Source organism: Triturus cristatus, chromosome 5_2 (genome assembly GCF_964204655.1).
Source record: "Triturus cristatus chromosome 5_2, aTriCri1.1, whole genome shotgun sequence".
NCBI classification, from domain to species: Eukaryota; Metazoa; Chordata; class Amphibia; order Caudata; family Salamandridae; genus Triturus; species Triturus cristatus.
In genome coordinates, this window is record NC_140588.1 from 870,404,217 (window position 1) to 870,430,208 (window position 25,992).

Genomic DNA, 25,992 nt, shown 5'->3' on the forward strand with positions numbered 1-25,992 from the left:
TGTTAGCAGCCTCTCAAATGCCATTTCTGCAAAGCTTCTTTTCTGTCTTAACTGGCATGCATACATTGTGTCCTGGGCAGAACTGTGTGTTAGGATGACAGGACATTAGAATGTAGGGACTGAGTCTCTCTACAATGTCAGTACCTGTCGGCCCAAATTTTGGCAAGCTCACAGTGTCTCAGCTGAACTCCTATTAATAGCAAATTGTTTCCTCAGGGGTCTATAAGGCATCCCTAGTTCTACACACTCAAACTGACATAGGTGCTCAACAAGAAAATGATAAAAGAAAAGGAAAAACATACACAAAGTATAGAAAAATATCAAATGAATTACCTTGAAAGTAATGTTGGATAATCTCATATTTTATTAAATTATTTTTTACAAATTTAATCTGTTATCTTGCAAGTTAAAAACCAGAACCCATTAAAAATCAATACAGTTCGACAAACATGCTTTTTTTAACGAGATACACATAGATTTGTAGATTTTTTTGATGTTTACAATTTCAAATATCAAATCACATCTCACTTTACTATATGCACCAAATCATTTGGCCCCTTTAGTCCCTCCTAAACATAATGTCCTGTATAAAACCAATTCAATTGTACAAAATAATATAAAAACCAATACTCAGAAGAAGTATACACCACCTTCTTCAGGACTATTAAAAAAAAAAAACTGTATTGTAGAATCTGTAGAAGAGATTAAAACACAAAAGAACAGTATATTTGTAAACATTTATAAACATTTTAGAGACACTTCAACATACTGTCAGGTTTATGTTAACAACTCTTTCGACAAACAAATAAGTGGATATAGTTTCTAAGAGAGAAGGAAAAAGAAAAAAGGAAAGGTATAGAGTGGAAGGAAAACAACCACTACCCTCATTTCATACCTTTACACACCATAGTTTTCTTTAAAAACCCAAGTTTCATTCATCCGTCATCTTACACCATTATATGTGTAAAAAGTTTTTACCTAGTCTTTAATCTTCTTTAAATTTAAGAAAAAAATTCATTGGTGCTTGAATAGCAGCTGGTGCTGTCTAAAAGACAGTGTAAACAGAGTTAGGGACAAACTAAATTTTAAAGGAGAAAAGATTCTTATTTCTAATAAACTATTGTATGTCAACTACACCCACCTATGTAGTGGAGTGCATTCCTTATAAAGGATCAATAATTCTTTTATACGAGATTTTTTATAGTCTTAGACAATTATTTTCAATTTGATCCCCAAAGTCTGTGTATCCTAATAAAATACATAAGATTATTATTACTTAACTTTTCTTGTTCTATCTATTTATCTATTTTGTATGTTAAGAAAGCGTATCCACGCTTACCTTTTTAAATAATCCTTAATCACAGATATATTTAGTAAGATCCATGGGTAGAGGATGCAGATTTATAACTTTTTGTTCTCTACAATAGATCAGACTTCCTTACTATTTATATAAAAAAAATATATATAAATCTGTTTAAGCAGCGCTCCATTTGCCCGCATTATATATAATATTTACAGTCTATATGTACCCGACCCCATTTATATTCCATTAGTGATAAGGCATACGGGTTAGTTCCCACAAATACACACTTATTTTGACACAGTATGTCTATTATATCCATATCCTTCAGTTGCATCTCGGCATTTTAAACTTTCAAAGAAGTATAGCGGGGTATAATAAAGTTGCCTTTGCTCACCAGCATTATTTTCCATTATAAGTGCCTGATACATTCAGACCGTTGCAGAGACTTGCCTTAAAGAACTACCCGCATAATCTTCACAGCTATTTTGTTATTCTTAACTGTATCCTATTTATAAATAGGTGAACTTTTGCTCTTTACTCAATAAAGCATTGCCTCACTGCTATCCTGTCTATATGTGGACTCACCTTTTAGCCGTCAATTGGCTAGCAGAACTTTCAGGATATTTCCGATAACTAAAAGCTGCTTGGCGTTCCCGCCAGTTTTATACCTGAGGTAACAGCTTTCCCGTGTTAGTGCCGCATACTATCAGCTCTACGTCCGGGATCATTCAATTGTTCAAGTAGCGGCCATCTTATGTCAACAAGTAACTAGATTTCTTACATGGCGGCCATCTTATGTTAACCAGTAATTTAACTTAACAGATTATATCTACTGCCACTAAGTCATCTACCGGGATGTTCTAAGCTGTTTTGCGATCATCTGATGTTTGTTCGTATTTTTCGATTATACAGCAGCCATCTTAAGTAAACTATTAACCTAAATATTAATTCAGGAGCCAACTTATAAACATAATTCATTTAATTTCAAAACACCTTTACTACTATTATAAAACATATTGTTCCTGATCATGTCTTATCTGGGTAGTCCCCCTAAATGTATCCATAGTTGACTCTTTAGTTCTTAATTCTATTATATTGCACTTGTATGTAATAGTGCTACATGCTCACTACTTAATCAGGCTAAATATTCGTAGATGAATTTAAGGTTATCACCTCTAACTTATGTCTTTGCACATACTGACTCATCTTTCATATTCCAGACATATAGCTCTACATCATTATTTTATTTTTGTTGTTCATTTGTTGATCCTTTCCCACTCCTCTCTATTATTTAATCCATACATGTATGTCCTGAATTTACACAAGACAAATTGCTCCATTACCTTCCGTTTTGTATCTATGTCTCCACCTCTTCTCGTTCCTACTACCTTTTCTAATATGCACCATCTTAGGTCCTCTACTTTATGATTAAATGTCTTCCAGTGTTCAGTAAGCAATGCATTCATTTTGTTAGTTCTAAGAGCAGACATGTGTTCATTAAGACGAACCCGGATCTCTCTAGATGTCTCTCCCACGTAGCCTTTACCACAAGGACATGTAAATAGATCTATGTCAGTTTGAGTGTGTAGATCTAGGTAAGCCTTATAAGCCTCAGAGGGAACAATTTGTTATTAATTGGTTTTGAACCTAGTTCCCTTTGTTTGAAGGGTCACTCTCTTTATATTTTTTACATCAGCTGAACTCCTAACCTTCCCAGAGGGGCAGGTGATTTTGGTAGCCTCTTATATGACCCTATAGTCCCCAAGGGAACCGAAAAAACGGATCCTTCCCTTTTGTTACTCATTCACTTATGCATGCCGATTGGTAAATACAAGAAAGACACAAAGAAAGTTTGCAGTACCTATCCTGAAACTTAACATATCTATTATGATCGCAGCAAATGTGCTGTGATCATTAGGCATATGCAACTAAACAATTTAATTAGCATTGCTAACAGGGTGCATAGGACAAACATCACAACCATGACTAATTATCTATCTGGCTTAATTTACCCTTTCTGTGTGAGAACAGGGATATATTTGCTATCTCTAGGATTGGCCTAAGACCGTATACCTAGAGTATGTAGTTAGGCGGTCCAGATCAAGTGCAAATTTAGTTAACACAGGGCTGCACATCAGATAGGACTGTCACTCCAGAACAGTCTTCTCTGCAGGAATTCTCCTCTCTAGCCCACAAGGGGACAGGGCACAGTTTATACAATAAAATGTCTGTCCTGGAAGATGTAACTGCAACCGTGTTGGGTCTAATGTTAGGAGCTGTTGCTGAACAAGCAGAGAAAAACAGTACACTGTTTCTTTATGTATTCGGAGCACTTTGTACATGATGTGCACACTAAATCCCAGGAAGAGTCCCCAAATAGCAAGTAAAATGTACAGCATATTCCCTGAACAATTGTGCAAAAAACAAATGTATTACAAATGGCAATGTAGAGCAGAGGCAAGATACACCAAACTAAGGGAGGACCAAAGCGGGCCCAAAACAAAACTACCTACAAGCAAAAGTACCTTAATCCTGGGCACAAACAACAAGATGCGAGGTGCAGCCAAGCAATGCATCAGTGTTGTTCCCACAGTGGCAGGGATGTGATAGTTTTCTCCACGCAACAATGGTGATACACCGGTGCGAAAGATGCATTGGTTCAGAAGCTGATGTGCCGGGTTTCCCCATGCAGTCAAAGGGATGAATCGATCATCCTTCTGCAGTAGCAGCAATGCAGTGGTTATGATGCAGTGGGTCTGATGGCAATACGCTGGTTCTGAGTGCAATGCGATGTTCCTGCAACAGCAGATATGCATTGATTTTGCTCTTACAGCAGAGGATGTGTTGGTACCGCTGGAGCAAGCACATGGGTCCACTTTCAATGAATCAGGCACAGGAGCAGGATGGAAGACTTTGATGTCCCCGAGTCTTCTAAGAACTGGAGGCTAGTCAGCTAGCCCTTGGAGTCACACTGGGTCAGAGACAAAAGCAGGCATCAGGGCAGCCCAACAAGGCACCAGTCTTCCAGAACAGCAGTCCAGCAAAGTGGCAGTCTTTAGCACAGCAGTTCATCTTCTTGACAAGTTGATTTCAGTTCCAGATGTGTACTGAGTCAAAGGACCAGTGCTTATACACAGTTGTGCCATTGAAGTGAAGGTGACTTCAAAGAAGGGTCTTTGAAGTGCACAGAAGTCCTTCTTTCTTGCTTGGGTTCCAGACTCACTACAGGGGGGTACACAGCCCTTTGTGTGAGGACAGGGCCCAACCTATCCAGATGTAAGTGTGAAGCTGGGCCCAGTTGCTCCCTCCTTTCCACCCTGGAATATGCATGAAGTCACACTAATCCTTCCTTTGTGTGTGGCTGTCTAGAGGGAATACACAAAGTGAACTGTCACCCAGTTCAGCCAATGATCATAGACAGGCAACAGACACCAAATGGCTAAGAGCAGGAAAATGCCTAACTTTCTACAATTAGCATTTTCAGAATAGTAATGACAAATTCAATTTTACAGTTAAAGAGGATTTATCATTACCATTCCATGGGTACTGAACATGAAAACTATCCCTTCTCTCAATTAGGAATTACTGCTTATTAAATGTAATAAAGAATCTCCAATGTTAACCTATGAGAGGGGTAGGCATCTCAGTAGTGAAAAACGAACATGGCAGTTCTTCACTACCAGGACACATAACATTTAAAAGCACATATACTACCTTTTTATTACACATCACTCTGCCCTATGGCCTACCTAGAGCCCACCTTAGGGGTAGCATATGTAATACATTTGGAGTCTAACACTTGACAAGGGGTTTTGAAATGCCAGGTCAACATGGCAGTATAAACTGCACGCATAGGCTATGTGGTGGCTGGCCTGGGACATGTGTAAGGGCGACCCTGAAGGAAGAACAGGTTTCCAGACTGAGAACGAAGGGGGACACTTGACCCTTTACACCAGACGGTCGATGCCGGTACAGCCTTTCTCTATAACCGAGAGGGTTTCGAGCATGGGACACGAATAAGACATGCCCAATTACTAATATCTAAGGCACGTATCTGTCATTTGGTAACAAGGGAATATAGGGTGTCTTCATCCCTGATTCCCCTCCCTTTCATTTTCTTTTACGAAGGTCCTGATGAAGCGCTAAGGGATCCATTAGGGACCATGGGAAGTGTGAAACATGTCGACCACCCACTATTCACCCACTATCTCACTTTAGATTCACACACGGGTTGAGAGCAGCGGGAGAATAATTTACCTCCCACTACTCATTCAAGCGCAATCTGTGCCTCCTTCTCCGATCCATTTTTAAACCTGACCCCGAGGACTCGTGAATAAAACTACAAGGGTACCAACGGGTCATTTTATCTCACCACTTCCCACCTAACCCACACACCCACATGCACAACTGCGGCTACTCCTAAAAAGATCTCCAACAGAGCGCCCTCGAAGAGGGCCCGTGAGGGACTGCAGCGCAACCCCCACGAGGAGCATTGCCCAATGATGATGCTTTGCACCCGAAAGGGTGTGTGAGGGCACAACTAGCACCCGCACAGGAGTACCATTACCTCACTCTACACACACTCTATAACCTGTCTTCGAGACACCCACCCCTAGAAGCAGATCCGACCTGGACTGCCGGATTTCATACTTTCCTCTCCCTTTAGGAAGTGATATCACTCTTTGTATTCATACATGTGTAAGGGCTACTTGAGTGTGTGGCACTAGCAGTGCTGCAGTCCCACTAGTAGCATTTAATTTACAGGCCCTGGGCACATGTAGTGCACTGTACTAGGGACTTACAGGTAAGTTAAATGTGCAAATTGTGGCTAGGTCAATAAAACCATGTTTAGTGGAGAGAGCACATGTACTTTAGCACTGGTTAGCAATGGTAATGTGCTCAAAGTCCTAAAGCCTACAAAAAGGCATCCTGGAGATAGACCATGGATAGATGAAGACTCCTCTGAGGTTTAAAACGAGTCATAAGTTTTTCTCATGCTTAGCTACTTATTGGTAAAAACCTGTGTTATTGTATTATATTGTTTCTTGACGAAAGTGTAAAGTTGATTGTGCTGATTTTTTCCTGATTTTGATAAAGGTTGCTCAATAGTTTCTTGTTTTTCTGGAGTACCTTTCATGTGATTGTTCTCCAGAAAATCCTGAATACACAATACCAAAAATGTATAGGTTGTTTACAGGTAAATGGCACAATTTGGTGACAGAACAAGCAAAACAAAACAATACAAGGTCCTGATCTACACAATTTACGGATTATGTTAGTTGGTGTCAAAACGTGAGAAAAATGAATAAACAATTAGCATTTCTCTTTAGCATTTCACATGGAGTAAAATGACACTTTGTAAGGTGACAAACAAGTTATGCCTGGCATAGAGCCGGCTTTTGCCCTTACCATACTTGTGTAATGAGTATAAGATTAATCAAAAATACAAACACAGTAAAGGTTGGGCAATTCACAACAGTGATTATGAGTATGTGAAGTAGTGGCCCTGTAGCCCTCTTTATGGACACATGCATTATTTTGCGAATTGCCCACAACATGGAATATCCATACACAATTTGTACAAAAAGAAATGACTGCCCATTTTACACTTTTACTATTAGGGAGTTGGACATTTTGAGGATGATTCACATAGAGATGTAATTATATGTAAAAGAGAACTCATAGAGAACTATTTGCAATACATGTTTTGTGACTCATCCCCAATTTGTATGAAGTATTATCTTTCATATTTTACTTCATCCATTATATTTTACAGCAGGGGATACTGGCCAGCCCAGTCAGCCAGATCTAGTGCTGTGGGGGATGACATTTACCCTGATCATAGATGGACATCTTTCCAAAAAGAAGTTACAGACCTGGTGGGCTAATACTTTACTTTGCTAATGTCATCATTATTACAGCTATCCTTCCTTGTGTGTTTAAACTATATTTACAAGTTACAGTAATTCAAAGCCAAGTTTACTGTGATTTGCGTTAAAAGTAAAAAGGGTTTCTACCTGTTTTCAGGACAGCGACTTGCTAAGAAACAAGTCTGCCATTACTTTACAATAAATGGAACAAATATGTATTTTTTTAAAATGTTTGTTGCAAACATATGGTGTCTATGTTTGCGTGCTGGAATTCTTTCTTTTAGTCTTCTTTTTATTTGTATTACATGTGCTTACAATGACAACAACAAAGATAACATTTGCACCTATGCACACATGGCAGACTTATTACCTTTTCCAAATGATTGTTATGTGTCTGAGTCACTCAAAGTAGATATAGCAGATATGTGTGTGCTTTCAATGTTCTGTTGTTCCAAAATATTCTAAACCAGATGTAGATAAGGCAATTGGATTTAAATCAAGCTTAGCATGCCCAAGACTACAAAATGTGCATTTCACAAATACATAGTGTTCAATGGGCTTGGGTTCACACTGTAACCAAGTTGCTAAATTACAAGAGAAGCAAACCTAGAAGGGACGCTAAAACAATCTGTAGGCTCAGGTTGACTCTCTTTTGATGACAGTAGCAATTATAGGGCCATAGGAAAGGATATCAAATCCTTATATATTTTAAATCTGAAAGCGCCCCATGAACCTCATTTCAACTGTTTAGCAGGGGAGGCAAAGAAAATGTCTCTGTTGAGATGCTTTATGATTGTCTCCAAAATAAAGTATACAAAAAAGTAATGGATGGAATACTTGAATTAATCTCAGCCGCTGGTAATTGCTCGGGTCACATCCCAATCCATCGCTAATTTGCACACCATGTCACGTCAGTTTAGACCCAGCTATATGCAAATCAGTCTTGACCCAGCTCCAGTCGGAACAGTCTAACCCAAACTGCCAAATCAGGTCACCCCTGAAGGGGAGCACAAACAATCCAGGACTGGTTTTGCACTGGTTATGGGCCCATCGGCCGGGTATAGCTTGGTTCCAGTGAGACAGTGTACATGGGAACCACAGCTGGGCATTCTCGTCCCACTTAGGGCAACACAAGAAAATATACAAAAAGTGATGGATGTAATGCTTGAATTAATTTCGGCAGCAGGTAATTAGTTGGGCAGCATCCCATTTCATTGTTATTTTGCACACCATGCTACCTCAGTTTAGATCCAGCTATATGCAAATCATTCTTGACCCTGCTCCATTCAGAACAGTTCAGCCTGTAGCACCAAGCCAGGTCCTCTCTGAACCAGAACACAAGCAACATAGGACTGGTTTCGCTCTAGTTATGGGCTCATCAGCCGGGTGCAACTTGATCAGTGTGTAAGGGACCCACAGCTGGGCATAACCATCCCACTTAGAGCAACAATATAAATTATACAAAACAGTGATGGATGGTATGCTTGAATTAAACTCAGCCACTGGTAATTACTCAGGCAGCATCCCAAGCCATTGTTATTTTTCACACCATATCACCTCAGTTTGGAACCAGCTATATGCAAATCAGTCTTGACCCTGCTCCAGTCTGAACAGTCCAGCCCGAACTGCAAAGCCAGGTCCTGAACTGGAAAACAAGCATCCCATGACTGATTTCACCATAGTTATGGGCTCATCAGCCAGGAACAGCTTGGTTCCAGTCACACAGTGTGCAGGCGACACATGTCTAGGCATACCCGTCCCAGTTAGGACGGTACATGAAACACACAAAAAGTGATGGGAGCCTTCTTGTAATAAGTCTAATCACTGGCAATGTCTTGGGGCAGCACTTTAGCCCATTATTATTTTGCTCGCCATGCTACCTCAGTTGGACTCAGACATATGCAAATAAGTCTTGACCTGAAATCTTGGTTGCTGCTGGCTGGACTGATGTGTGTCAAAGCTGCTCTGATTGTAGGAACGTTTTAATTTAAGAACGATTATAGGGTGTTGCACAGTTCATACATTTAGGGGTGGCTACTCATACGCTGTGGGGTTTGTGAATGCGCAAACTATTTATTTGTGATATTAAAGGCTTTCAGGGCCCTGCCTAAGAAGCATATTTTTAAATATAGAAAATTGATTTGTGATATATATACTCCGAGTGTCTGGGGCTAGTTCTTTTCCATGGACATTTCTCAAGAAGGGCATTTAGAGAGAGTTCAGGAACATCATTGAATTGGGTCCAGGCTGAAGCCTGCCTATTCATAGTTAAGTGAAAGAGAGGCCTCTGCTAGAAAAGGGTACATTGTAGCAATCCTGGCTCCATTGCAGTGGCTGGTGGAGCTGGTCCCAGAACCAGTTTGAAGAGGTTGAGGAGTGTGGCGCTGCTGATTTCACTAGACACATCCATGGTTAAATCAACTGTCTCCTCCAGGGGTAGAAAGGTTCTACTGTCTCGGATTTCTCTTATAATGCTGCACTGTGCGAAGGGAGAGAAGGGTTGCCCATATGAATTCAAAATACCTCTTTCTTGTATGGTCACCCTCATTTTTGTGTGGGCGTAAGTTGCTGTTTTTAACTCTGTGCACTGGGACTCTGCTAACAGGCCCCAGTGCATGTGTGGTGACAGTTAAAACATGTCAAAATGTGTTCTTCACCTAAATGCCATATTTAACTTACCTGTATATCTCTGGTATATGATAAGAAGTGTATCTTAAATGTCACGAGTGGACTGCAGCATCTATTGTGCCACCCACTACAGGACCTTGTAAACATTGCTTCAAGCCTACCATTGTAGCCTGACAGTGGCAGTCTAAAACCTGCAATTCACCCTGTCAAAATAAACCCTTTTGATAGGCCTAAACCTTCCTTTTAAATAATAATGTCACCCCTAAATAGGCCTTACTACTAAGACAGAGTGCATGGTAATTAAAAGTAGGACATGTAGAAATGTAATGTTATAGATGTGCTTAGGGTGAAAAAAAATAAACTATTTTCACTTTAGCAAGGCTGAGCGTTCCATAGGAAAACAGTGGGAAGTAATCCTGCATTTAATAATTCTAAATCAGGGAAGGAATATTTGTTAAAAGCCAAATTCACTGGTCAGATTATTAATACATACTAAGGAAAGATACTCTTAGAAATGTGCCTTTTCCTTGCCTAAAGCCTTTGGGGCTAATTAATATTAGCCTCCAGCAGCAGCCTTCTGAGTGCTTATCACTGAGTGAGGTATAAAAACTGCTCCCAGAGTAGGAATAGGTATGGGTGTAGGAATGGGGAGGTGTTACTATTCCTGTGGCAGCATGGCCATTTCAGCACTACCCAGGAACTTAATAAAATTCAAAGAGGCCTGCACTGCCACAAGCAAATTTTTGCTGATGCCTTGGCACGCCTTGCTTTGTTCCGCAAGTCAGACAGGCTCCAATCACAGTGGGGAGTAAGCTGCCCCAGAAGTGGTTTGAAGTGACCACATAGGAGAGATTGCTAATTTCTCTGGCCATGCCTCTGGGGTGGTCACAGAGGGTAGGCATAAAGGGAGAAGGTTTTCATCATCTTGTATTTAGGCAGAGAAGTACGCTGTGGGTTTGTTTGCAGTAGGGCACACAGCAACCACTGCAAAATTCAGTAAGGATACGTCTGGAACTTTATCACTATTGGTTGGAGCGGGGCCAGGAGTCACTCACAAGCATGTGCTAGGCATAAATGTGGCACCCCTGGGCACTTATTTGGAACATTCTGATCCTGTGGAAGAACAGAAGAAGGACTGTATCCGGTTTTTGAGAGTTGTGAGGAGATGAGACGGGCTGGCGTGCTTACATGTTTATCCTGGGCAAATAAGTGGACTCCGAGGATCATGCAGTGGACCTCCTGTTAAGTGACAGGAAACCAACAAACTGCAAGACGTTTTCCTGAATAGCACAGGCAACCAGTTCCAACTGGACATTCCCTGGACCCTGCTGGTGACTTTTGTTGGAGTCTTGACCCCCTGAGTTCCTGGAATCCTTGGCTGTGCCTATGTGTAGTCCTAATAACATGCTAAAAGACCTATTTGACTCGAAACACCTGTGGAGGTCTGGGACAGCCTGACAGGATATGACCGAGATGTGTGCTATAGGGCTGAAGATTCAGGTTCCTCCAGCTCCGAGCTTTTCAGCTGCAGTAAACCTGTTTCAGCAGCACCTAATGGAGAAGATATTCAGCCTCATAAAGCCCTTTTTGCCTATAGCCTACAGCCTTTACCAGCTGGACGCTTCAAAGCTCGAAAATTCAGAACATAGTATACTTGAAGGGGTGAATGCGCCAAAAGTATCCAGCCATTCTGAGGACATCCTGGTGTGAAATTTGAATTATCCCGCATGGAGCATTTCCCACCCAACCCGGTGCCTTTATGGGGACCTTGTGAAATGCCTATCCAACTTTGTGGAGCCCTTCTCGGATACAGCTAAGGGTGGGCGTCAAATTCCGTTCCGCTCACGGAATTTGCGATATTTTGACATTTTCGCGTTCCGCAGAGAGCGTGAAAATGCCAACATTTCCGCGATTTTCAGCGTTGCGAAGATTTTATTCATGTTCGCGCTTTTAAAATGTGTTCTCGTGCGCGCAATCACCTTACGGGGATCCCCGCATTCGCCGACGAGTTTTCCAATCCGTTCGCGTGCTCCACGGGATGTTGATAGCCTGTCTCGCTATCCCGCAAGAGTTTGCGACCGCGATCACGTCATTCGCCTCGCCATCAGACACCGTGAGAGTTTGAGATCGCGAACACGTCATTTTCCACCGCGCGAGAGAGTGTGTGGTTGCGAACACGTCAATCTCCACCACGACAGAGAGCATGAGATCGCGAACACGTAATTTTGGATGCGCCATCGACATCCGGCGGAAGTGTGGTGAAGCTCACGATTGCAAACACGCCAAATTTTCAATCTGGAGAAGAATATTATCTCTAGCAGCATAAAACCTTCTGTAAATGATGATTTGGATGAAAATAAATCCTCAGATTGACATTTAGCTGTCCTTTTTTGTGCAAGGGGTCCAGCAGGCTCCTCCCAGTGCTTTGTCCATCTCCTGTTCATTCTGCCTTTGCATTTTGAGCTTGAAGGATCACTCTTTGCTGCATCATTATCATTGGATTTGAGGACTTTTGAATTTTATATTTTACAAGTAAGTTGGTGTTGTGTCTGTTTGATTGGGGGCATTGCAGTAGCTGCAACTACAATTTTTGTACTTATCATTCTTTCTTTTTTAATTGTTGGGCGTAGCCAGTAGGCCCAGAGCTAGCCATGGGTGGGTGCATGATGAAGCAACTGTTCCTTTGGTGTGTGTTGAATGTGTTTCAAACATTATTTAGGGCATGGATGGCATTGGATTGAGTTGGAAAATGTGTTTTTTGGGGGGTATTTCTGTTATTGGGTGTGTGTTAAAGAAATGCCTTTGTTGTGTGTGCCTGGTGTGTTGGTGTGCACCCAGCAGACATTCTTTTGCCCTGTGGATTTTCGTTTTTGCATTTTATTGCATTAAAAAGACAAAGCAGTGTGGTTTAGCATGCATCTTTTGCCTGGCTTCTTTTATAGGCCTTTTGTCAGTTCATTGTTTCCCAGGCCTCCTGCTTGTTGCTTGTGATTTGTGAGTGTCCGTGTGGCTGGTGGCCTTTTCTGGTGGGAGTTATTATTGTGCTGCTTTTGCCATATATAGGCCTGCATGGTATTCCTTTGTGGCCTAGGCTTCTTGTTGTGGGCCTGGCCATGAGGCTGCCGGCCATTTTGAAGGCAGGCAGTGTAATTTTTGCAACAGGCCTGCATTGTCTGTCTTCTGTTTCTTGTAGTTGGGTGGGCCTAGCCATGTGGCTGGTGGCCATTTTGAAGCCTAGTCCTGCAAGCTTGTGTCGCCTTGTCTGCCCACGGGCCTGCTTTCATCCAGTAGGCTCAGAGCAGGTAGTCACAGGTGCAAGTGTTTCTTTGTGTTCGGTTGAATTTAAACATGATTTAGGGCATGGATGTCATTGGATTGAGCTGGAAAATGTGTTTTTTGGGGGGTATTTCTGTTTTTGGGTGTGTGTCAAAGAAATGCCTTTGTTGTGTGTGCCTGATGTGTTGGTGTGCACCCATCAGACCTTGTTTTACCCTGTGGATTTTCGTTTTTGCATTTTATTGCATTAAAAAGACAAAGCATTGTGGTTTAGCATGCCTCTTTTGCCTGATTACTTTTATAGGCCTTTTGTCAGTTCATTGTTTCCCAGGCCTCCTGCTTGTTGTTTGTGATTTGTGAGTGTCCGTGTGGCTGGTGGCCTTTTCTGGTGGGAGTTATCATTAGTGTGCTGCATTTGCCATATAGGCCTGCATGGTTTTCCTATTAGCTTACTGCTTCCATCCATCCCCTTTGCCAGCAGCAGCTCCCTTCCATTCCCTTGTTGCCAAAGTCTCACAAATGGCTACACTATATCTTTTATTTGAAATGCAACATTTCACTAATGTTCTTCTCCTGGCTTATTAGCTTTTAGGTGCACAAAAAAACAGAGGAGGACATAACTATCAACACCATCCGTTGTACTGCCAGACAGAAGTCCTGCTGCGCACCACATCACGTCCACGTGTGACCACAGACATCTCTGCAACTTGTGCACCTGCGTCCTGTCTGACATCTGAAGAAGATGGCCCCAGAGAAAGGTACCAGGTCCTCCAGTACCAAGAAAGTTGCCGGTGAGAAGAAGAAGGAACAGAAAAAGGAAGAGGCACTAACTACGACTGGTGTGCCGGCAAATGTGTTTTTTGGGACCAAAAAAATTACGCCTGCAGCAGCGTTGTCCGGGAACCAAGCTGGGAGCAGCACCTCCGTACCAGCGGGCCAACCCCACCAACCTAGGCCCAAGCCCATGAGTGTCGCAGAGGTAGCCAGTCTACTAACGAGCAGCGATGTTGAAATGTCATTATCGCAAAGTAGTACACAATCAACGCAGGCGGAAACTCAGCAGATAAATGTGCAGCAGCAGGCGCAGCCGTAAGAACAGCAGCAGCCGCAAGAACAGCAGCAGCCGCAAGAACAGCAGCAGCTGCAAGAACAGCCGCAAGAACAGCCAGAAGAACAGCAGCAGCTGCAAGAACAGCAGCAGCCGCAAGAACAGCAGCAGCTGCAAGAACAGCAGCAGCCGTGAGAACAGCCACAAGAACAGCAGCAGCCGCAAGAACAGCCGCAAGATCAGCAGCAGCCACAAGAACAGCCACAACAACAGCCCACAATAGTAGTTGTTCCTCCTGAAGTAGGGGCATTTCAGGAAATCGAGCTTCCAGCAGACAAAGTGGAGCAAACCACAGTTTCAGAAGATCCATTGTCTTCCAGACCCCCAGCAAGGAAAAGGAGGGTTAGTCCATCATCTTCTTCTTCAAGCCCAGCTTGTGATGATCTTGATGCCACTTGGAAGCCACCAGTTCAGTCTAAGAGTGATGCACGCTACAAGACAAGGCTAATGAAATGGAAGGTTCCAGAAATCCTTAGATTTATGGAGGTAGCTGTACAAGAGGGGGATGATGATGATGACGAGCCAGTCATCATGGACATCACTCCCGGCCCAAAGGATATGGAGACCAACATTATTACCCTATCCAAAAAGGCTGCAAGGGATGTAGCACGGATACCACCTCACAGGTAACACCACCACGACCTCCAGCTTCCATATTTTCATTTGCAAAGCAAAGGCAGGGACCTACATCCAGCTCAACCACCACCTCAGTAGGTAGTGGTAGAAGTCACAGTGTAACTGCACAGTCACATTCCAAAGACACCCTCCAGTTAATCTGGTATTGAAAGTGGCACATCCAGCAGCACCAGAAAGTTCTCCTCCCCAGTTTGGGACTTCTTTTCAGTTAGCAGTAAAGAGGAGAACATTGCTATATGCTCAATTTGTCGACATGCTGTTAGGCGGGGTAAGCTTGGTACAAACTATGGTTCCGGAGGCCAAATAAGTCATTTCAAAATATACCACTATCGTGTGGGAGGCTCACCTACTTCGATTAGAACAAAGTAAAACTCAACCCATTGTTGTTGGGCATGAAGAATCAGGGGACGATATTATCGCGGTGGAAAGTGAACAAGAGGGAGACATTTCTAGCCCTGTCTCAGTAGTGTAGTGGTACCACCCACATCCTCAGCAACATCTCAGTGGCACCAGAGTAAGAGTCAGAGTCAGGCTGAGACACCAAGGCGACCGAGTAGTACTGCAATGAAACAAAGTGCGTCGTTGAGCCTAACTGGGTTAAAGAAAACAACTGCACCACGAAGGAAAATAATCCAGCCTACCATTGACAGCATGCTTAGGTTGGAGGAGCAGTTCCAACGCAACCACCCAACGGCATGGTTGTACAATGCGAAGCTGGCTAAAATGTTAGCGCTGGACCTTCTCCCCTTTTCATTTGTGGAAGGGGTGGGTTTCCTTGAATTTGTGTCAACCATCTGCCCTAAATGGAAGGTTCCCAGCCGGACCTATTTTGCAAGAGTTGCTGTTCCAGCACTACATCATGATGTGCTGGAATTGGTTGGACAAGCTTTGCAGCAGAGTGCTGTTCACAATATTCACCTGACAACAGACATGTGGACTAGTTGCCAAGCTACTGATTACATGTGTATCACTGCACACTGGGTCTCTTTTGTGGGGGTTAGAGATAAGCTATCTGAAGTAGGTGCTGTTGACACAGCTGAGATTTTTAAAGCTACTCGGAAACATGCAACTGTATCCATGTATCTCATACTGCTGTAAACATATTGGAAGAGTTTCACAGCAAGGTTTTTGAATGGCTGCACCCAAGAGGGCTTAAGATTGGTTTTGTTTCCACAGATAATGGCAGTAATGTACTTAAGGCCATGGAGCTTGGTTCCTATTTCAGGGATCCGTGTTTGGCGCACTGCATTAACATTATAGTTCAAGACTTTCTGAAAAAAGAAGCCATAGTCAGCAACTTACTGACCACCTGCCGAAGAATATGCACTCATTTCAGCCATTCTTTTAAAGCTCGGAAGCAGCTGAGGATCATTTAATGTGACTATAGAATGCCAGTCAAAGCACTCATCGAGGAGGTGGCAACACGTTGGAACTCAACGTATTACATGCTTGACCGTCTATTTGAGCAGTACAGGCCAATCAATGAATATGTCATGTGAAGAGGGGATGCTACTGTGAAAGGCATGACCCTTCAGGTGGGCCAATGGTGCCTAGTTAAATGCCTGACTGAGATGCTTCTTCCTTTTGAGGTCTTCACACGTGAAGTCAGCAAGGAGGACTGTACTATAGGCCAAGCTATCCCATTGTTGCAAATGCTAGAGCAACGGCTGGAGGAGGTGTCTGAAGCATACAAAGGTGTAGAGGAAAAAAAAGAAGCATATGAGTTGGTGGAGAGCTTAGCCCGTCGCTTAGTTGACAATACAAGGGAGCAAAATAAGATTTTGCCACAAAAACATTATATTTGTGCCACAATTCTGGATCCATGGACAAAATGGCCACTGAAGACATTAATTCCTTTTTCAGAAATGGATGTTGCCCAAAAACTTGGATAGCTGAGCCAGCGAGTAAGTTGGAAAATGAACGGCTGCTAATTAAAAGCCCGCTAGATAAACCAACAACAAGTACTGCAGCAGGGCATCCGGCATCAAGTTCAGGTTTGGAGCCTGAGGGCAGTGCGTTTGGCTCAGAACACTCACCAACACTATCGACAACAGCAAGAACTGGATCATTAGGGCCAGCAAATTGTTACTGGATTGGTATTTACAGCAAGGCATTGGTAAGTCCAGTGCTGATGCAACGAGAAAAGAGCCCGAAAAAAGTTTAGCACCCCTGAACATTGAGCGGATGGTCCAGGCCTATCTGGATGACCCAACAGTGGTGTACACTGATCAAAACCCATTGCGGTATTGGTATGGGAAAAGGGGCCAATGGCCACTGCTCAGCAGGCTGGAGATAAACTATCTGGCTTGCCCTATCGCAAGCGTCTCTTCTGAATGTGTTTTCAGTGCTGCTGGTTCCATTGTAACAGTGAGAAGGACCAGCCTCTCGCCCAAAAATGTGGAGAGGTCAACCATGATCAAAATGAATCAGCACTTTATACCACTGAATTACACAATACATGAATCAAGGGAGGAAGATGAGGACAGCGGCTCAGGTGACAGAAGTGGTGTGTTAGATGCTGATTACCTACTTCTGGTTTAACCCCCAGAGTTTGAGGACGAGCTATACTTCTCTGACAATTAGGCTTGCATGTCTTACTGTCTTCCTCCCTTATTTTCTTTTATTTGTGTGTCTGTCTTTCTGGTTAGAAACTTCAAATCACAACAAATCCATTACCACCGTCTTCTACTCGTTTTATTGCCATATACAAGTTTCAGCTGTCTGCATTTCACAATACACTCCTCCGAATCCTTCCCCTCCATCTTCCTGAATCTCCCTAAATCCATTGCCCTCAAGAAGACAGATGATGATTGGATGATGCAAAATAGAAGAAAAAAGAAAATCTTTCCTAGTCCCTCCAAAAGAAGTGGAACATGATTGATGATGACTACTATAGCTATCCTCCTTTCTGATCTGAGAGAGACTGCCCATTAATTGAAGATGAGAATGAACGGGTAATGAATGATGCCATGCATTGGACGCTGACTGAGTGATTTTGTTGTTGTTTGCTGTGCATTAAGTTACCTCATTGTGTACTTTATGTAATCATCTAATCTAACTCAAGTCACTTTTTCCCTTCTTGTATTTTTAATAACAAATTTGTACTTCTACTGCAGGCCGATACATTGCATTTTGAATATAGGAAGGTGACTCAATCTGTACACTGCACACTGAGTAAGACAACACCATGATGATGATGATGGCGAGAGAGACGGCCTCTTCACTTAAGATGAGAAGGAATAGGTCATGAATGGCATTGGACACCGACTCTGAGTGATTGGTGTTTGTGTTTTTGTTGTTTGTTGTGCATGAAGTGAAGTCAAAGTGTACTAGTATTTACTCTACACACTAACAGTGACTCAAGTCAATATTCCCACTCTTGTTGTTTAATAACAAAATTGTAATTCTACTGTAGGCCAATCCATTGCATTTTTGAATATGGAATCTGGACTCGGTACACTGCAGACTGAGTTGAACAACACCATCATGATGACCACAGTGACATAGTATCTTCGCAGTCACTCAGGACACGGATCGGAGATGATTGATGGAATAAGTCAGGGCTTTTCATGAGTGGCATAAAAGGTAAACAAGTAAACAACAACCACAGCAGACCTAAATGTCTGTGTAGCGGTGGAGTCAAGTGTAGCGGTGGTATGACTGCGGTGCATTGATTTAGTCACTTAAATTGTAAAATGCTATGTTGCTGGATATGTGCTTTGTCCAACTCTTTAAAAAAATGTACGCTAAATGGAGGATGTGCATAGGGTGCCGTCTCCGTGGGTCTGCTCTGTCCTGTTGATGTTGTAGGTTAATGCTGGAAACAGACTAGAGTAGAGATGATGCATCCGTGCCGCCTCTGAAAGTGTTCATGTTGCACTACACCATAACGTGCATTTTTTTCAACTTGGTTTCTCAATATCCCTTTTATTTTTCCATCTACAATTACAGGCCGGGCCTTACCCTGTGCTATAATTGGGAAAACAATGTACACTTACCTTACCAATGAATCTACATCTGGCAGGCAGGCAGTAGCGTCACCAAAGATGGATGGATGGAGCATCCATGGATGGGAGGACCAAGAGAAATGCTGAGATTCAACTCCCCATTTGACCAGGATAACACAATAACAGTATCAACTTTCATCATCTTATAAATAATTTGATTCATTTTTTTGTCTACAATCATTACAACAGTGTGTTCTTGTTGTTATTATTATCATTAGGTTTGCTCTCTGTTTGTAATTTATCCCTGCCGATATTTTAAAAGTTTCTTTGCTATCTATAAAAGTAAGCCCGGTAACACTGAACCCAAACTGTATGTAATACGGGTCTCCTTATCATCATCATGCATGCATTTCCTTTTTCTCCCTAAACATATTGATATGGATATGGTAGTCTACAAAGATTCTGTCGTTTGTTGTTTGTCCATGCGTACTGTTTTTCTTTCTCAAACCTTTCCCCAAACCCCCCTTCCCAACCATTCAACAAACCCTAACCCTCTTCCCTGGGCTGTGTGACTTTTTGAGGTATGACTAAATTAAATGTACACCAATAATTTATCACACGCTTGCTGGGGCGGATGTGGCAAAAGCAACAGTACTTCAATTTCAAGGCAGGGCGGGGATCTTCTTCTGCTTGCCCATCTGTGAGCAGTTTATTTGTGAGGTAATTTTTTTACCAAAGGAACCTAATACATCAGCATTAATTGCCGGCATTGATTGGATTCATGGATTTGTTGTCATCCTCCTACACAGCACTAACAGTTACGCTTGTGTCCAGTGTACTGTAGGGCTAGTCAAGTGACTCAACACAACTAGAGTTTATAACTCTGTGTGCTACTAGGCTATCCCCACCACCATTATGTTTTGTTGTATTTTTGCATATTATTGTTTGTCAGTAAGTTCTGTACAGTACTTCATTCTACTACTCCTCGAAGAGGCTCTCTCAGGCTACTGACTGTCTCAGTTTCTTTTTTTGCAAATGCTGCTGCCAGTGTGTGTCTACTACTACTACTACCACAACCATGGCATGTTAGGAAAGAAAACCATCATCACCATGCAGCCATCACTGTACCTAAGTTAAACATTAAGCAAAGGTAAGAGAAGTTTGGGGGAGACATAATTAGTAATGGACACGTTTTCATTAATTCAATTTCACACACCCCTTTGAGTCCAGTTGCAGAATGCCTAGAGTAGAAGAGACTGACAGTACTAGTAGGACAAGTCACTCAGTGAGGGGTGCCGCATCTATCTGTTTGTGTCTTACAAAGTCAGCCAATTATTAAAATCAAACACTGGCTGTGGGCGGCCTTGCACCAGCAAGGAAACAGTGTGATGTAAAACAGTAACCCCACCCATAAAACATTAACAACATTGTATGTAAAGTAGAAATATATTATTAAATACCCTAACAAAATAAACTATGTAAAAAAATCCCACAGCACCTGACCCACCCCTCTCACTAACCCCAAACAATGTCTGTAAAGAAAAAGTCCAACATAATGTCCAATTGTCCAATGAAAAGAGAAAACCCAACGCCCGATTCCCACCCACCAAAAGAATAAATAAAAAAGGAGCAATGAGCAGGGTCTTATGTTTGGCAGGCTTGACTCTGGAGAACACGGACTTGCTCCTCTAGGCGGTCAACACAGCACTTCAATGCGCGGCAGTTGCATCCACGGGGGGACAGCACTGATGGAGGGGCGGCAGCGGGTGGCTGCCAGACGGTGGCTCCATACCACTGGAGGGCGTTGGCTGGGGCCCGGGGCATTGGAGGAGGCTGCAGCTGATGCCTCCTCTTCCTCCTTCTCTTGCAGAACCACCAGCCGACGGTATTCATGCTGTATGGCCTCCAGCTTCCGGCGCCGGGACTTGGCTGCCAACTCCTCCCTGTCAGGTTTCCCCTTGGAAGGAGTAGCTATATATCAAGAAGAAAAAACAAGACTATTGTAAAATATACTCTTAGCAAAGCAGTAAGACAAATTAATTCTACACATAGTGGCACGGTAGCACTAGCAAGCACAGTACATAAAATTTGTGGTATGTATCTATCCTCCCACTTTCTTGGACTTTAACATTTGTGGGAGTTTCAGGCATTCAACCAACCATGCATTTGATTCCTAGCAGCCACCTATGCATGCATCCCATGTATCCTTCTCTGCCAGTCATAAATATTAAATCTCGCCCGTCCTTCTTCCTTCCACTCTTCTTTCCCTTTTTGTTCAACCCATCCATCAAGGTCATCTGATCTGACTTTTAGTCTTCTCCATAAAACGTTCACAGCTGAGTTGAAATCAGATATAAGAGGCCATTGGTTACTCAACACTCCCGCCGCTGAAGGTTTTTACTAATGCTAAGTAAAGGGTGTCTTCAACCATTCACAACAACTTCTTACTTAGTAAGTCTCAACTGTACAGTATACAGTACACCCTTGCAGTGAGTGTAATGTCAATAAGTAAGGATTAGGAATCTAACTTACCACTGCCCGCCACTGCTGCTGGCTCACCCCCTGCAGCTCCTCCTGCAACTGCTGCATCCTCTCCTCTGTCAGCAACCAAGCCGCCTTCGCCGCTGGCCCTGGCACTGGTGGTTGGTAGTGCCCCTTGAAAAAATATTACACATTTCTTAGGTGTCATATACACCTCCCCCTATTTTTCACTAGCAAGATTGAAAAATTAGTTAATAGTTATACATACATATACAACATACATCACTAGTACAAATCAGGTAATAGTAGAGTAGACACTAGTAGTTATATGGTCCCTTGGGTTATTCTAGTTTTTGCTTAGTTAGCCCAAGCCATGCAACCATTTTACCTTTGTGTCTTTTATTTTTGCACACACGTCGTTACCTCGCAGCTTGTTGTATAAAGACGCCTTTGAGCCCACATGAGCTCATACTGCTACTGTCTAAGCGCTGCGTACAAGGTCAAACAAAACAAGCCACTTTGTTATGGAGTTCTGGTGTTAGTCCATATTGCTTATCCATAAAAATGCTACACTTTTTGGCACGACTGAGAAATTCTTGCAATATACTAACGCGCACCATTTTTCTCATAACAGACGGAAGATTCCCTTCTACGAACCAGAGCTTTGCAGAGCTTATGATGTAACCAGTACTAGCTTCTTCTAAGGTGAGGGGTCCACAGAATTCGCTCATAGATCTTCGTTTAAAATTTTATATAAACTATGTTCCTACAAAGGGGATGGTGGGTATCGCATTTTTTTGCTTCGTTCTATGGACTTGTAGTTGTTGTAAGTGTAACTAAGTGTAACAATGGTTATAGTTTTAATCTTATGCATTTTTCTGTTGGTGCTGCATTATAGAACAACGTACAGAGCTTGTCAGTTGCAAATAAGACTTTTGAACTTACATAGACTCGGTGGTATTTGGTGTGGATGGACTTGCACGAGTGAGAGAGAGAAAGGAAGGGTGTGCATGTGTATTGCTTCCACGACTGAGAGGTCGGGAGTGTTATGTTCTTGGTTGTCTACTCATTGGGTATCTTGGGGGGGTTCAGAGAGCTTATAGTAATGAAACACTACTATAACTAGTCAGGCAGGGGATTGTGGTGGGTTCTGTTTTGATTGAGGTGTGAGGAAGGTACAACCTCCCATCACCAACATCCTACTTTCTTGTGCAAAGTTCTGTATGTGGAAAATCCCTAGAACAGTAGTAGTATGTCCTATCCTATCAAAATAGTAAAATCTGGTTGGGCATTTTGTTGGTGGGAATTGTCGAAAAACATCAAGATTAATAAAGCCTCAAGATTAAGAAGACTAAAAGGAGTACAAGAGGACAACCCAAAGGACTGCACTCAATGGCTAGAGCTACAGGTGAATCTGAGTTTTATTTAAAACCTTTTAAATAAAGAGTGACCAACTGGGCAAGCTTATCTACAGACAGACTAATAGTAGTAGTACAGAGAGTCATAGCAGAGGCAGTTAGAGGCAGGGATAATAAGAATGTAGAAACAGATAGTCTAGATCGAAGTATAATTGTTAGTAACAGATAGCATTAGGAAACGGAAACAATTGTTCGGAAAAAATACGGTGCAGTGAAAGTTAGTGAATAAGAATTATTCATATTAAAAAATAGGGGAGACTTACTGGGGCCAGCAGTATAGCCCTTGGTCTGGTCCTCCTGTCCATGGAGTTGTTGAACTGCTCCCGCCGACTCTGACCCGGTCTTCTTGCCCCTGGATGATGATCATGAAATATATAAGAAAGAAAGAGACAAACATTGATGATTGGTGTGAAACAAATAAAATATTTTTAAAAGACTGTCAAAAAAACATTTATGTAAACAACAACTGCAATAAAATTGACCTATCTAATATGGTCGACAAGTAGTATCGGGGGATTTGCGGTCCGACTAGTTGTTATTTATCAACACTAATCCAGTGTTCCATTCTGATTCTAGAATACTAACTAAGCCTAAGTAGTACGTACACCTGACCTAGCCCACCTATTCCAGGTGTGCCAATTGTATATTAAGTAAGCATTTCCACTTCTTTTAGTCCTCAAAAATGCATAAATGGAGGACACATGCCTACATTTTTGCATACACCAAATTGTTGGTTGGTTGATGCTGATGTTCTGCTAGTGCTAAGCCTATTGCAACTCACTGAACAAACTACAAAAGGTTCTACTAAGGACTGGGGTAAGCACTAGCAGCACTCAGCAGCACGTGACGTAACAGAGGGGGCTTCACGCAGACCACAAAAAAATTACAAACTCATAATAAGTAACTAAACCTAAGTATCAATCCATCCCTATCTCTTAGTGACAGGACAAAGGAAGGACTAGAGTCACTCTAGCATTACCTAACTTGAGTTTTCTAAAATAAACTCTTACATAATCATGCAAAACGAGCGCAAACGCAAAGTTGCAAATAAAAAGATTAGTAGCGCAGAGCACCTATGTCATAACAATCACAGAAGACTTTTAAACATAATTTACCTGTGATGTAAGCAGCAGCATTCTAGCTGGTCGGAAAAAATATATATTCGCAATATATAACACAGAGCAGAAGAACAGACACAAAGTAGTAATAATTAAATAGCTACTCACCAAGACCCAGGACCTCCACTCCTAGCAGGTCCAGCAGGTCCTGCTCCCTGTCCAGGATATCGGACCACCGGTGCGTCAACTGGTTCTGGCTGTGCCGGACACCAGAGCAGCGAAACACTGACCGGCGCACCTTTCCCCACTGCTTCCGATGCTCCTGGAGCCCATGCCTGGACCCAGGCCTGCCGCCTGCTGCCAGGGTTAAAGGAAGGTGGCGCTGCACAAAAAACACCAGTGCAGCCAACTCCACCTCCCCAAATAAGGCTCGTGCCTGCACCCCTTGTGGGCACTGCCTTCCGCAAGGAAGGCTGTCGCGGCTCTGGCTGCGATGATGAGCCGTGCTGTGGCCCTTTGCCATAGTTCTGGGGTAGGCGGGGGGTGGAAAAGAAAAGGTAAAAATTTAAAAAGTAAGTAAAAGAAATGAAAAAAGCAGGTAATAGAAAAAGAGTGAAAAAGTAGTTAAAAAACACACAAAAAGTAGACAAAAACAAAAAATATAGAATCAGGAAAATAGAGAGAGAGATAATAAATAAAAAAGATCAAAAAAAGGTTTTAAGAAACAAATGATTGAAAAGATAGAGGGAGGTTTGAAAAATAGGCCCCAGAACCATAGCAATAGAGTGAAAAACAAGATGGCCACGCCCATTGCGACCGCATGGGCAAGTTCTCAAGATATTTTCCCCCCGAGCACGCAAAAAGCATTGTGAACACGTAATACACGTTCCCGAACAGGAAATACTTATCGCGAACGTGCGCGAGCATGCATTGCGCGACCCGGAACAGGAAATAGCATCGCGAGCGGGCAGGACAAGTGAAAATAAGATGGCCGCGCCCATTAGCGACCGCATGGGCACATTGGTGACACATTTCCAATGCGATCACGCCCAAAAAATCGCAAACAGGCGGGACAAGCACTTCCACGTCTTTGCGATATTTCTGCGTGTTTGCGGAGATTTTTGACGTCTTTGCGAAGATTTGCGTAACGCGATTACGCAAATTCCGCCCACCCCTAGATACAGCCTGCTGCCTTTCCCAGCTGAAAGGCTTTGACCTCCAGAAAAAAGACTAGTACAAAGGTAAAACTATTGACCCAGTTGAACCTGGTTAAAGTATCCAACTTGCGCTCTGACATCATCCTCACATTGTGCTTAAATCCCAGTCTACTTTTCCCAATCGACCCAAATTGGATCTTAACTCTTTTTTTAGGTTATTTCTATCTCAGGTTCTCCTTTTTGGATTTCTGTAATTTTGATATCACTGTATTCATTAAATGATTCTCTATTTTTATAAATTAGAGTAGGATTTTTATTATGTTGTGTTTTCTACTTTTTCATTGTTTTGATACGCCTAGATAATCTGCACATATTTTTAAATTAAGCCTGTCTTCTCTCTGTCATAGCTACCAGGGGTTTAAGCCCAGGTTTAAATGAATGAAACCTTAATAGGAGCTGACAATAAAGTTCCCTTATTACTTGTGATGGACTCTCTTCCACGCTAACTAATAATCCACTTTCTCACATTGGTGTTCAGCGGCAAGATCAAGAACTTGTTTTTGGCAGTACCATTAAGCTATTAAGTTGGAAATTAAAAATCCCCATATTGACCTAAAAGTAAAAATAGTTTTTTTGATTTTCAGTGGTGATCAGGTCTCTGATTGAGTCATCTCAAATTTATCTAAATATTTTTTTTTCCAATTTATGCAGCTTTAAACATTTAAGGGGACATGGATTTGTATCCAGCTGCCCTGCCAACTCTCAAGGTGGTGTAGCTGAAAGCCTTTTGCAGAGAAAGGCAATTGAAGCAGGGCCACCTTGCCAAGAGGGCAGATAATGCAAAGGACCTGAGAGCCTGAGGGGACCTCCGCCAAGCACAGAGTGCTCAGCACAGCACTGCACTGAGTGTTGTGCAGTTCCTAAAATATATGGGTTCTGCTTGTTTAGACAACATAAACTAAGGGGCAGGTGTCCAGATTGATGCCAGACACCCCCAAAGGATATGTTAGCCTTTAGACCAGCTAGCTCAAAGTGCCACCATAAGCCCCCTAATCTTACCAAGGAGTGAATAGTTACTGGCAACCATTGAACATGACAGCCCTTGATACT